The 12,765-nt window shown below is 46.0% G+C and overlaps 1 protein-coding gene and 1 long non-coding RNA gene across 3 annotated transcripts in view; one reads left to right on the forward strand and one right to left on the reverse strand.

The window, feature by feature from the left end:
* The window catches only part of CASZ1 (castor zinc finger 1), a 239,741-nt gene that overhangs the window by 220,084 nt on the left and 6,892 nt on the right, over nt 1-12,765 (reverse strand). The window lies entirely within an intron of this gene.
* LOC135575958 (uncharacterized) lies at nt 1,309-5,449 on the forward strand. 2 transcript variants are annotated; one of them, XR_010467458.1, is made up of 3 exons: nt 1,309-2,213; nt 3,497-3,583; nt 5,130-5,449. It is a non-coding gene; the product is annotated as an uncharacterized LOC135575958 (long non-coding RNA). The 2 variants fall into 2 exon arrangements; XR_010467459.1 differs by lacking the exon at nt 1,309-2,213 and adding an exon at nt 2,216-2,354.

Genomic DNA, 12,765 nt, shown 5'->3' on the forward strand with positions numbered 1-12,765 from the left:
TTAAGAGTACACAGCCAAATTATATGATCAAGTTATGACCAGAAATGAAGAGTATCAAGTCCCACTGAAATTACTGAGAATTTTTGGCCATCAGCCATTTAGGATTCAGTCAATACACCCGGGTTAGAGCTGTTACACAGGGAGAAAGTGCTATGGAGATCTAACAATGACAGATGGGAAGGACCCAGTTTTCAACACCATTCAAAAAGCAGCACTGCCAACAGCACATGAGCTGGGGAAAGTGGTTCAGCATTAATGCAGAGAGGGAACTACTGGCCCCTCCATGGGTGGCAAAAGGGAAGACATGGAAGGAGATGAATAAATGGTTATATGGTGTTTTAATGGGGAACGTAGTTATAGGAGTTTCTTTGAAATAAACCTGCATAAAGGGAAAAGGAGCAGAATGGCAAGTGGATGAGAAAGCCAAGGAAAAGAGAGGTGGTTCAGACCTGGGAAGCTTTCAACACTATCTGAAGCTCCAAGCCCACGTTCTCACTGGGAGAAGATCCCATCTCTCCCACATTAGCTAACCTGGGCTGTCTTTCTCCAGGCAGCACACACACTCCAAAGAAGGCAAAGGGTGCCAGCTGCTCTCTTGCCAAACAGTGGAGTTAAGAGCTGTACAAAGTCATAGACAGTAAACAATGAAACAGAAACAACAACAGCAGTTTCTCCTGCTGCCTCCACCTCTGTGCCTCGCTCCTTCTCTCTTTCGCACTCTTTCTCCTCCTCTATCTGCCCAAAGGATGAAAACATGATTGTGACACGGCCTGGGGAAAAGCAGCCACCTAGTACGTATATTTATTTCAATACAGTAGATGAATCAAGACTACTATTATAGCACAGCCTAGAAACTTCTGGGCACTGAACAAACAGGGAAAAACGTGTTCATCTTCTCTACTCTCCTAGCCACCTACCCGCAGCATCAAAATAGCCAGTATCCCTGACAAATGTGCTGCTAGCAAGGCAGGGTCAGGAAAGGATCTACCATTTTTGTACACCTAACCCGTACAGAAGTCTTTTCCCACCATGAGGAAGATTTTTGGAAATGCTGCCATTGCAACATATAGTTTCCTCATCACCCTGAGGAGATAGTGACCCACTGAACAGAGCAAGCGAGGGGCCAGCTCTGTCCTGCAACTGTCACGAAGAACATCCTGCTGTCATTACTGTGCCTTCCCCTGCTCTGCCATCACACGTTTAGCTCTAAAACTGCTCATACTAAGTACTGTTTCCATTGGGTCTCATCGCTGGATCACACAAATACTAAATTAATAGTAGCATGTGCGAAGGTATATTTAAATCAGGACGGGAGGTTGATCTCATTTCTGAAGCAATGGCCTGTGAATCAGGAGATCCAGCTCTGCCAAGACTCTGTCAGCCTGGACAAGTCGCTTCCTCGGGGCCTCGTGGTAAATGAGAGATACTCCTGCTTCCTTTTTCTGCTCTCCTACCTGCAACGCAAGCTCTTCAGGACAAGGACTGTTTCTAGCAATGCAATTATATGGAACAAAGCATGGTGGGCCTTAGAGCTGGTTGAGGCTTTTGTACTAACTATGACTCTTAATTATAGCAGGGAAAATAAACAAAACAACAAAACTGAAACATGGTTATACTTCTGGTGAATGCTCAGATTGCAGTTTTGTACACCAAAAGGAAACCAAATTTTTTTAAATAAGATTTTTTTAAAAAGACATGCTTTAGTCAAAAACGCTATATTTGGGGGGAAAACTGATTATAAAAATAAATATCAATTCTTTTGTTCTGCACCACACATTTTTGCCTACTTACAAATACTCCATACTTTCTTGCATGTATTCGGTGACACTGAGACTACAGAAGCAGAGACTCAGAGCAGACCAGCTATGCTGACTATCAGCTGCCAGACTACACAGGGTAGAGTCTTGGAATCAGCTAAGAAACCACATTTTACCCCTCTCGTCTATTTGAGTATTTGCTGTATCTGCCTGGAAAGTACCAACTTTCTTAAGTTTCTCGGGGTCCTGTGGTGCCCAGTTGAGTTTCTGTGTGGTTGTGGCCTCATCTACGCTGTTACAGATGTTTTATTCTTTGGGATGCCGCCTTCTGCTCTTTGAGCTTGCTTTCGTTTCTCAGTAGATGCTTCCTTTGTGCAAATGGCACATACGTTCACGCAGGAGTGTTTTTGCTACAGCCTGGGCTGCTAATACTTGTGACCAGACTTCGCTCTCCTTGTGAGTAAAAAGATCTCCCCGTGCCTTTGAATGTCGGTCTGTAAGGGAAATCGCCTTGCTGCTCTTACTCTGCCCTGAATCTCTGCACGACTGGGCTGACGTAGCAGAGGACTTTCTCAGGCATGTTTTACTCATAACTGAGTATGTTTCTTTCTCTATTATTCCACTAACTTTGTGCCATGCGTACCGAGGAGCAGAGGAGCCCGCACTGCCTAATGCAAGACGTGTCTGCATTTGTGCGTGTGTCATGCCATGTTTACAATTGTGTATCACTGTGTTTGTCAGCACGTATCAATATGTGCACCTGTTTAACTGTATTTGTGCTTGCGCCTTTTTCTGGCTGTCTGTGAGAATCTGTCAACGTATTCTTTTCCTTTCTTTTTCACCCCAGAAGTGCCCCTTTTTTCCTGGGTAGGTGTGCATATATACATATATAAGAAGTGTCCTTTTTATATTTGTTTGGCTCCTCTGTTCCCTAGCGCTGTGTTGGAGTGCTCATGCAGGCACATTTCAGTGTAGTTGTGCACTGATATTTGTTCCAAGTCGTGTGGCTTTTCCCGTGTGTGTAATTCAGTGCCTCTGTCTGTGTGCTTCACTGTACTTGCTTTCCATTTCCCCATCTATGCTGTGTGCGGTTACCTGGGTTTGTGCATGTATGTATCTCCCTGGTTTTATTGTCTGGGGGTTGTTTTTTTGATGAGGTGGGTGGTGGTGAAATTGTTTGTCATTTTGCTTTGTATTTATTTTGTGATGTTTTCCCTATGTTTGCATAAAGTAGATGCAGACTACAATTTGGTGATGAATTCTATGAATACTAATCTTAGGCTACCCTTGACCCTGAGGTCAGCTAAAGATCAAAACCAAACCATTTAATATTTTCCTTTTGCAGATCAATAGAAGCATAAATTCACTCTCAATGACAACTATAATTTCAAACAGATCTATAGGAGGCATGCATGCATTTCCAGGACGAGCCGCTCATGTGCCTGGTGGGGAGCACAAGAAAAAGAGTTTCTCTGTTGGTGTGGGGTTTGGTTTGCCTTTTTTTTTTTTTACCATTGAATCTCTTTTGCCTTTTTTTTTATTGCTCTGAAATGCTATTTTCAGCAGCTGCTGTCATATAAATATCTCTTGTTTTTCTTCTCCTCTTTCCCTCCTGGTGAAAAGGGCAGGGGACCTATTGAAAATTCTGCTTTATCTCTTTCAGGAGAGTTCAAGTGCGGGTCGAACAATCGATTCCTCCTCCTTTTCTTTTTTAAGTTTCCTGTCGTTCTTTTGCCCAGATCAGCATTGAAGGAAAATAGGAAGGGCAGCCTGGAGTATGTACATCTATACACCCGGAGACAGAAAGAGAGAGCACGCGAGTCTGCGTATGTGAGCACACAAAGATGTTATTATATATATACACATACACACACGTGCATACACATACATACCTGTTTTTTGCTGTGGCTACCTGTATGTCACAGACCCATGAGATGTTCTGACAGTAAAACTATTCCAAATACAGGAAAAAAAGCTGGGAAGTGGGAAAAGTTTGGAAGTACAGTTTGGTTCTAAATCAGAATATTAACCCTTCCAAAATTCTCCTCTAGGAATTGCAAAAGCTTTTAAGGAAATGCTGTCAGATCCCAGACGGTTCCTACAGTTTTCCATGTGGGGGACAGAAGGGGTTTTCTGCAAGCAGCATTGTTTCAACTAAATTAATTCATCTAATAATCCCCAAATCTTTAAAGCTGTATTTAGTCTAAAAAAGGTACTTTTCAACCATTTTCACCAAACCAAAGTCAGAGGGGGGAGACAGAAATATAAAAAAAGCAAAACAAATGACACCATTAATCTGCCTGGATTTTCCACCTCATAGAACAATCTGTTTAGGAATGACTGAAATAAAGTGGAATGTGGTTTAGATTTTTTTTTTCCCTCTGCATTCTCTGTCTGCAAATTGCGTGTTTATGGAGAAACATGGAAAACAGGAGTTAGTCCCACCACCCCCTTTGGAAAAATAAAGGCACCATAAGCACAAGGGAAAGAAGGAGGGGGGGTTTGCTTTGTGTAGGAAATAAAGACCGTAAAGTGAGGACTTTTATTGCTGGCAATCAGAGTATTGCTGCTGGCAGTGGCTAAAGGTGGAAAGCAAAGATGATTTAATTTATAGAAAGGACAAAGATGTCATGTAGCAGATTTAATCACTGAAAAGAAAAAAAGAAAAAACCCGGCTAACGTCATAATTTACATTTTGGGATAATAAAGAAGAGTGAAGGAAAGAAACAAGCGAAAAACCCTGAATGGCTGAAAAAAATAAATGAAGGAAGATAAATAGATTTGCCTGTAAAACTAATAAATTTAAAAACAAAACCAGAAAGCAAAACACAGCCCCTTGAAAGTGCTGGTAAAATGGACCATCGATTTTGGAATTCATCTGCATTTTGTATTTTAATAATGCTTACTCTCTCTCTCTCTCCCTCTCTCTCTTTTGCAAAATATAAAAGCTGATCTGATAAATATTAATTTGAACCATCATAATGTATTTGAAAATTCCAGCTAAAATGTCACCACATGGAACATTAATGTAATATTTCAAGGCCCTGAGAGCAATACTCATATTGATTGCATTTATTTCACTCTAGGGAGGAGAAATAATTCTTCAATGTGGGACACATCTGGTAGCCAAAGATGCAAAAGGCTGAGGGTAGAAATGCAAAATTATATGGAAAAAAACCCATAACCGAACCCCCAAAACAAACCAGAAGTGCCCGTGAAGCTGACAAATGCAACTCATTCCATCGCAGGTTTCAGTTGCAGATTTTTTTTCCAGAATACTTCTCTTGCAATTTTTAGTTTCAGGGAATTAAAAAAAAAAAAAAAACAACAACAACAAAAATTCCCATCATGTTTTTATGAATCTTTTGGCAGGAAAACCAACAGTATCACCACAACTCGAAAGAAAGAATGTGTGTAATTGGATTGCTTATTGGAAACACAGAAGTCAGGCTGAGAAGACAGCACGGCACTTAATTCTGCAAAACTTTGACCAACGTTTCCAAGAAAGATGCGCTTATCTGGGGAGCCTCCTCTGAGGTTGGGGTTTGAACCTGGGAACGGCGGCGACCCAAGTGTGGGTGAAATCGGGGCTATTTTCCTGTGATTCTGCAGAAGGAGCACGGAGACGCTGCCTGTCTGGAGTCCCATAAAACAGATCTTTTCCTTGTCATTAAGAATATTGATGTTCATTAGGCCCGGGCGTCAATGAGTCTTTGTGCAAATGAAACGAAATCTGAGTCAAATTGTGACCCTGAGTCCAACACATAACCGCAGATTGGCTGCAACCGGGGGGCTGGGGACGAGAGGTTCCCCCAGCACCAAAAATTCACCATCCCTACCCTGAGACCAAAAAAAAAATCTCTGCAAACACAGAGCCTAAGGAAACGCTCCTGCTCCCCCCAGTCACTCCTTCACATAACACAGTTTGATAAAGGTGGAACAGATCAGAGCTGCTCTGTCAGAGCAAGATCTCCCCATGTAAGATAAAGGTTGCTCTCTGCCCCAGCTCTCAGTGGTATTATCGCTTTTGCAGGTAAAGCTCTTTCCTTTTAATTTGCTACTAGAGCTTTTTTCCCTCTGCCGTGGGTCTGAGGTTGACGTTTCTGCTGTACAAACTCTAGGCTAATAAAGCAAGCTTGAGTCCCGTAATTCACAGCCAGCTGCTTTGACGGAGCACTTTTAGCGTTAACAGTGTGACGGGTGCTTTTCGGAGCTAATGTCTCACTGATATTAACGGCCCTGCCCATAGAGCAAAATCTGCAATGTAAAAGCGAGTGGCTTGCTAAATATTTACAGGCTTGCACATCTCGCTGTCCCATTCATTTCCTTGACCTTTCATAAGGGTGGATGGGGAAGAAAAAGGAGATGCCAGGGAATGGTCCCTTCTGAGGTACAAACGCGCTACAGCCAAATTGGCTCCCCAGCCTCTGACAGGGAAACCTTGAGCCGAGGTCCCAGTCCTTCCTCACCAGCAGTTCATAAAATCAAGTCAAGAAAAGCCACCACGGATAGTGGGTAGGCTTGGGCCCAAACTTTCTCAGTGGGATGGGGGAAATAGCTCCCAAAAGCAGAACAGCCCTGCTGTGAACTGCGTGTAGGTCACTGAGGCATTTCACTGCGGATCAGCACAGCGGCCAGTCAGATCCCCAAACCCAGCTGATTCCCTGCACAGCTGTTCCCAGAGGAAGGCAGCATTCCCGGGGAATTAAAGACAGGAACAAATCAAGGAGACTTCTCAGTTCTGCATCCAGCTCTGCCACCGAGCTGCTGGATGATCTTGGGCAAGCCTTTTCCCATCTCTGCACCTCAGTTTCTCCTGACAGCATTTAAAATAAATAAAGCAAGGGTGTAGCAAACCCTCCCACATGAAGACGGGAGAGGGCATTGTGAGGCTTGTTTAATGCTTAGAAAGCACTTTGAGATCTGCAGATAGAAAGTGTTACGCGAGAGCCAAGTATTATAATTAAACTTTATATAACCGGGCTTTGTAGAAACCTCGGGGGCAGGAGTAGCAGCGCCGGTACCTGCAGCATGGTGCAGCCTGCCCGCCGCGAAGCGGGACGAGCCCGGGGCCGGGGGATCCCGCAGCCCCCGCGGAGCGACAGAGCCGCCCTTTGCGCGCACCTCCCCGCTCAGCCCAACACCCTCCGCGTTCGCTTAACCTGCCACTCCGCCGAGCTGCCAAAATATTGTGACGGCTGCTGCCGGCGCTACCTGGCAGCCCGCGGGCAGCGGCGGCCGCGCCGAACGGAGCCGGCGGCTCCGGTGTGCCCCGGGCGCCCCCTGCTGCCCGCCGGGCCCGGGCCCCGGGAGCGCCCGCGGGGCTGCCGGGCCGAGCGGGGCTCTCCGGAGCGCGACGGGCGAGAACCGGGACCGGGTGCGTGTTTGCGTTGGGGTCTGGCCCGGCCGTGCTGCCCAGGCGGAGCTCCGGGCTCGGCTGCACAGCCTAGGCTAAGCGCGAGATGAAGGGAGGGCTGGTTTAAAAGAGCAATTAGTAAAGAGATGATTTAATTAAGCCCACCAGAATCTGAAGTCCTTGTACAGAGGAGAAGGATACCACACAATTTCAGTGAGGAGTGCATCAGCCTGAATAAGTCAGCCCCCATGCACATATGTGAAAAGTTACAATGGCCAAAACAGTTCAGTACAGAATTCACCACTCATTTAAGGACTGAATGTGCACAATACAGCTTTTCCTGCCCACAAACCTGCAGGTCTAAGGACGCCCCAGCCATATCACACCCAGCACTTTCTCCAAAGCTGCAGCATCCTCAGTTTGACTTCTCTTGCCAGAGTTTGGATAGTGTCTGGAATGGGAGAAATTAATTCCTGCAGCTGGTCTGCCCCTGCTACCTTGCAAATCCTTATGTTGAGGGCAGGCAACTGGCACCCTGTTTGGCAAGTTGAGCTAAAGAAAGAGCCAGGACAGGAATAGCAGGTCAGGAGGGAGAGGCAGTGGCAGAGCAGCATGTCTGTGGGAGCTTAGATGGTGCACACCAGCTTCTGGGATGCATCAGGCCCACAAAGAGGGTGATAAGCAGCAGCGCCTGGGGCAGCATGCAGGGCTCAGGATATGTTTCTCAGGATTCAAACCAGGCACAGAAATGAACTCTGAACACAAAGTCCCAGTCCAGGTATTTCAAATTTGCTGTTGAATATTGCTAGTGCTTCATCAGCCATGGATGAGAGGGAGGGAAGAAAGGCAAGACTGACCATTGCAGATAGGGAACATTTTATAAAGGTATTGGGTCTCCATAGCTCAGGACCCAAGGGCTATGAACCTGCAACCCATGGGCAAAAAATGGCCAGTAGTAACAAACAAAAAAGTGTCAGTCTGGAAGCTCTTCTGCAGCACCACCCTTCCCCCTGCAGACCACGTAGTTGACCTTGCAGACTCTTAGTGAGGTGGCCTTAGTATCCTGAGCCAAAGTCCCTGGAAGGCCCAGCAAGTGCCCACTGCCCTGGGTGAGCCAGGAGACGGTTCCCAGGCAGCTGCCCTCGCTTGCTGGAGGCACAGCCCCAAAACCTGTGCTCACTGCCAAAGACAGCCCCACCTTGGGGCTAAGCTTCAGTGCCTCATCATAGCCCACATCTCCAAGAGTAATGACTGCCCACACTAGGACTTCTCCTTTATCCCAAGATGATCCCAACGCATATTTCATATCCACATGCTGCCGAGCTCCATTCCTACCCACATTTATGAGCTCATGCCTTCCTCGCCCATCTCTACTCTATGCACCCCACCCAATCCAACTTCTCTCCTTTTTCTTCTTCTGCCACACCTACCATATACTTGTCACTATACCAAGAGTGGCATTAAAAGCTAGAGTCCCCAGGTCTCTCTGCCATTTCCTCATTGTTCCTGGAACTCCACCTCTCCCAGAAGGCCTGTGTACATGCCATTTCAGTAGCAAACTTTCCCACAATCAGTGGAGGTGTCGGCACCAGGAGCATAACACAAAACACATAGGGGAGACAAGCCACCCCTGGAGAAGGGAGTAGAGTAGCTGAGCCTCTGTAGGATCAAGTAAGGTAGTCACATGCCTCTCATCTTTTTTGTTCAATTTTAGAAAGAAACTGGTTACACCGTATCTGTCCTCCTTGTTCTTCACATCAGAGAAAAATGCTTCCCCTTCTCCTGGAGTGAGGGCCTACACTGGGAGTTTTTCCACACACCTTGCACTGAATGGAGAAATTACAGTGTAGGATGAATCAATGTCCTATACATGCTACTGTCCCCAATACATAGAGGAAAACACTAAGACAGAGATTTGCCCACTAAGTGTTAATATCAGAGCTGAAAAGCACCCTGGGCTCTTGGGACAGGCACAGGGAGCATCATGCTTGCTGGTTGTGAGTTGTGCTGATCCATGAGAGCTGAGCACGCAGAAAGCATTACAAAAAACTCAACATTATGCCAGACAACTCATGTGTTTGCCCGCTCCTCTGCCAGCATCACTGCCTTTCTCCGGGGTCCCCCCTAAGTACTGAGACACATTCCCTTGGTGTATCCAGGGAGAGCCACAGGTCTGTGGTGTCCCAGAGTTTCACTGCTGAGGCTGCACAGAGCAAGGCAGAGTGATGCATGGGGACAGTGCTCAGTACATCATAAATAATCACCTCTCCCATGCTCTGCAGGAGAGCGTGACTTCACAGTGATGTGTGCGAATGTCACACAGGCCCTAGGAGAGCTACTGCTTTGACTGCTAGCTCAGTTCCCAAGGGTCCTGCTTCTCCTTTGCTCTCCCTCCCGAGCCAGGCATTGAGAAGAGAAGCTGTACTGGTTGTTACTCACAGACACAGAAGTACTTCACCAGCTAAGATATCGCCCTACAGCTGTTTCTCTACCATCACACTGCAAAGTCTTCTCCACACATATGTAGAGGTCATAGAGAGCCACATTCTCCCTTTTCTGTCTCAGACTTCGTGACAGACGAAGTCACAGATTCACATGGCACTGCAGCCTCCTGCTTGACTGGATCCCTGGAGTCCTGATGCCCCAGTCTCCTCTGAGCCATTGCCTGCACTAACACAGCAGTATGGGAAAGGACTGTACCACATTCTTCTGCCTTCAGTGCAGAGTTCCTGCTGAGTCAAGGAAATGAGTTTTTTCCAGTACAGATGATGCACAGAAACATTGGGCATACCTGATCTGGTGGCAAATTGAAGCATATGACAGAGTGCCTTGCAGACCAGTGGATCAGCGAGAGGCAGAGGACTGGCCCCCAGCTTGGGTTTGCACCCAAGATTCAAAGCAGTGACAGATGCACATTAGGACTAGGACATCTAGCTGGGACTGACCCCTGTGAACCTCACAGCAGTTTATCTCATGCTGTGTCAGACCTTTGCTTAATGTGGTCATTCTTCTCAGCTGAGCCCATGCTGACATTACTGTACCGCTTCCCTCCTTGATTCTGCGCTGACACATCACCCCCTGAATGGACCTCTATGGCTCTCTATGCCACAGGCTGATGGTCCCTATGAGACAAAACCCCTCAAGTGCCCTGGAGAGACCAAGCTGGACAGCCAGAGCTAAGTGAGAGTCTGTGCTCTGTGCTCAGCAGAGGATCAGATCAGAAAATGTTTTAAGTCTTCTTTATCACTTCCTATGATCTGAACAAACATTTCTAAGCATTTGCTCTGCACTACCCCTTCAGTTACTTTACACCTGCAAGCACTGGTTCTCCTTCGCTACTAACCCTTAGCTCATCCAGCTTCTTGGCAGCATAAAGGAGAAGGTGGGCAGAAAAGCTGTACTTAATTTCCTCTATAAGTATTGTGGCAGGACAGGGAAAGGGCTAATGTCTAAGTGTGAGAGGTACTGCAAGACAGAAAAAGCTTTGCCCCAATTCACTGTTGCCCCTCATCCTTTGCTTAAGGGGTATATAGGGAGTGAGATTTCCCCTGTATTCTCTACAGGCATCACAGCCCTGGCTCACCTCATTTACTCAGCTAGAGCATGTTTTATTAATCTGGAGTCTCGACAAGGTTCTTTACTTCTATTAATTTATTAATATTGCTAATTAAATATCATATTCGCAAATGTAAATTTCCTAATAGTGTCCCTTCCATTTTCAAATTTAAAAAAAAAAGCAGCAGCAGCTTGTTATGTTAGTCAATTGAAAGCAATTCAGTCTAATCAGAAGTACGGGGCTGCCTTGTGTCTGCAATAGAGGGAGGGCCGCTGTTAGTTTGCTGTTGGGCAAATATCCACCTTCTACCACGAGTTTTAAAAATTGGATTTCAGAGCAGGAACAAAATGAGATGTGTGGGGTAAAAGGAAGCAGGGGGAAAAGAAGGGAAGAGTAGAGAGTTTGGTGTACATGGGAATAGGTACCGGAAAAATACCTTTGCAGTTGGCACAGCATGATTGTTGAGGGTGGGGGGCACACAGGCACGGCCCACAGACACCACAGGGCAAAAGGGAAGGAATTACTGCCCAGGCATCCCTAAGCCTGGGGGTGGCTGGTCCTGTGTGGAAAGGGCAGGGGGAGGGAACTAGCCCCTCTGGAAAAACACAGCATCCAAACTGTATTTTGCACGTTCCCCTGTTGACACTTTCATCTATGTATTTATATATGTATTTGGGAAGATGTGATAATTTGAATGTTGGGATGACTGGGCTGGTGTTGCATTAAGAAAAGTTTTAAAAATACATTATATCATTTTTATTATTTATGGTAATGATAGGGGCCTGCTCGTTATCTTGCCTTTTGTTATGAGCGCTGTAATCTGAGGATGCTGTGGCAATGTGAAATGGATAATGCAGCAGTACTGCTCAATTTGGTTCTGTTTTAAAATTCTGTCCTTCTTGATATTTATGATCAGAACCCAGAAAGCTGACATTGTGTTGGCTTTTTCAAGGGGTTTATCAAAAGCAAAGAAACCTTTTTTCTTGCCTCCATTGTGCAAAACAGAATTCAATAAGAGGAACATTATACTCATTGTATGGATGGAGAAAGAGGCACAGAAGCCAAAATACCAATCCTAAGACAACTGCTGAATGTCTCTTCAGACCCCATCCTTTTCCCTAGGTTAAATTCTAAGTTATTTGCAGGAAAGCACAAAACATTATCAGAGGTTTGGGTGCAGAACGTGGGTCACCCAGTACTCAGTATCTTGCTTTAAATGCCAAAGGCTGCCCTAGCCCAAAGTATGAAAGCAGTCAGAGAGGTATGTGCTGAACCAAGGGAAAATATAGAGTATTCTCTCCCAGCAGGTAATTTTTGTTTTTTCTTTACACAGGAAGGAATTTCCAAACATAAACCCATGGGTGGCTCCAAGATCCCTAATAAACAACAGCACTGAGCAGGACAAAAGCAGATCCCTTTCCCACCACGAGACACATTCACGTGGATGCAGTCAGACCTGTATCTTGGGGACAAACAGGTGGAAATCAGGTCCCACCAAGCAGGTGTACAGAAGCCCAGGAACAGCCCAGCTTTTTCTGGTGTGTTGCATGTCCACACACAAAGGCTGGTGAAGGGTGAATGTTTTGCAATCCAGTCAGAGGGGCTGTTGTTTTAACAGGCATATCCCAGGTGGAGCGGTACGACTGAAGGGGCAGAGAAAGGAAGCAAACAGCCACAACAAAATCCCTTCTCAGTCTCCCACAGAGAACAGAGACAATACAGAAGCCCATTCTGAACTGGAAGGAAATGGTTCTCATCATCTCGCACACACTGGTCTCCAGCTGCTAATGATCTCTGACATGAACATCATTTCCTCTGCGTCCCAACATGTATAACTGAGTGGGTCTGTGCTGGGGGGCAGTCCTGCCAGTCCCCCAGTCAGTTACTGACAGCCTCAGCTCAGCTCAAGAGATGCTGCTGAGGTATTGGCTTCTGATGCCATGTTATCTTCCCAGTTTGAGAAGGTATAGAGCTCACCTCCCCACGCTGATATAATAGGAGAGGACATCACCTTAATTCCACCTCCATTAGACCTCAGAGAGTCGACTGCAACCCCACTGACCTCATCAATATTCAAAAGCTTAACAAAAAAAGGC

The sequence above is a fragment of the Columba livia genome, chromosome 21, assembly GCF_036013475.1.
Source record: "Columba livia isolate bColLiv1 breed racing homer chromosome 21, bColLiv1.pat.W.v2, whole genome shotgun sequence".
Taxonomy (NCBI): domain Eukaryota; kingdom Metazoa; phylum Chordata; class Aves; order Columbiformes; family Columbidae; genus Columba; species Columba livia.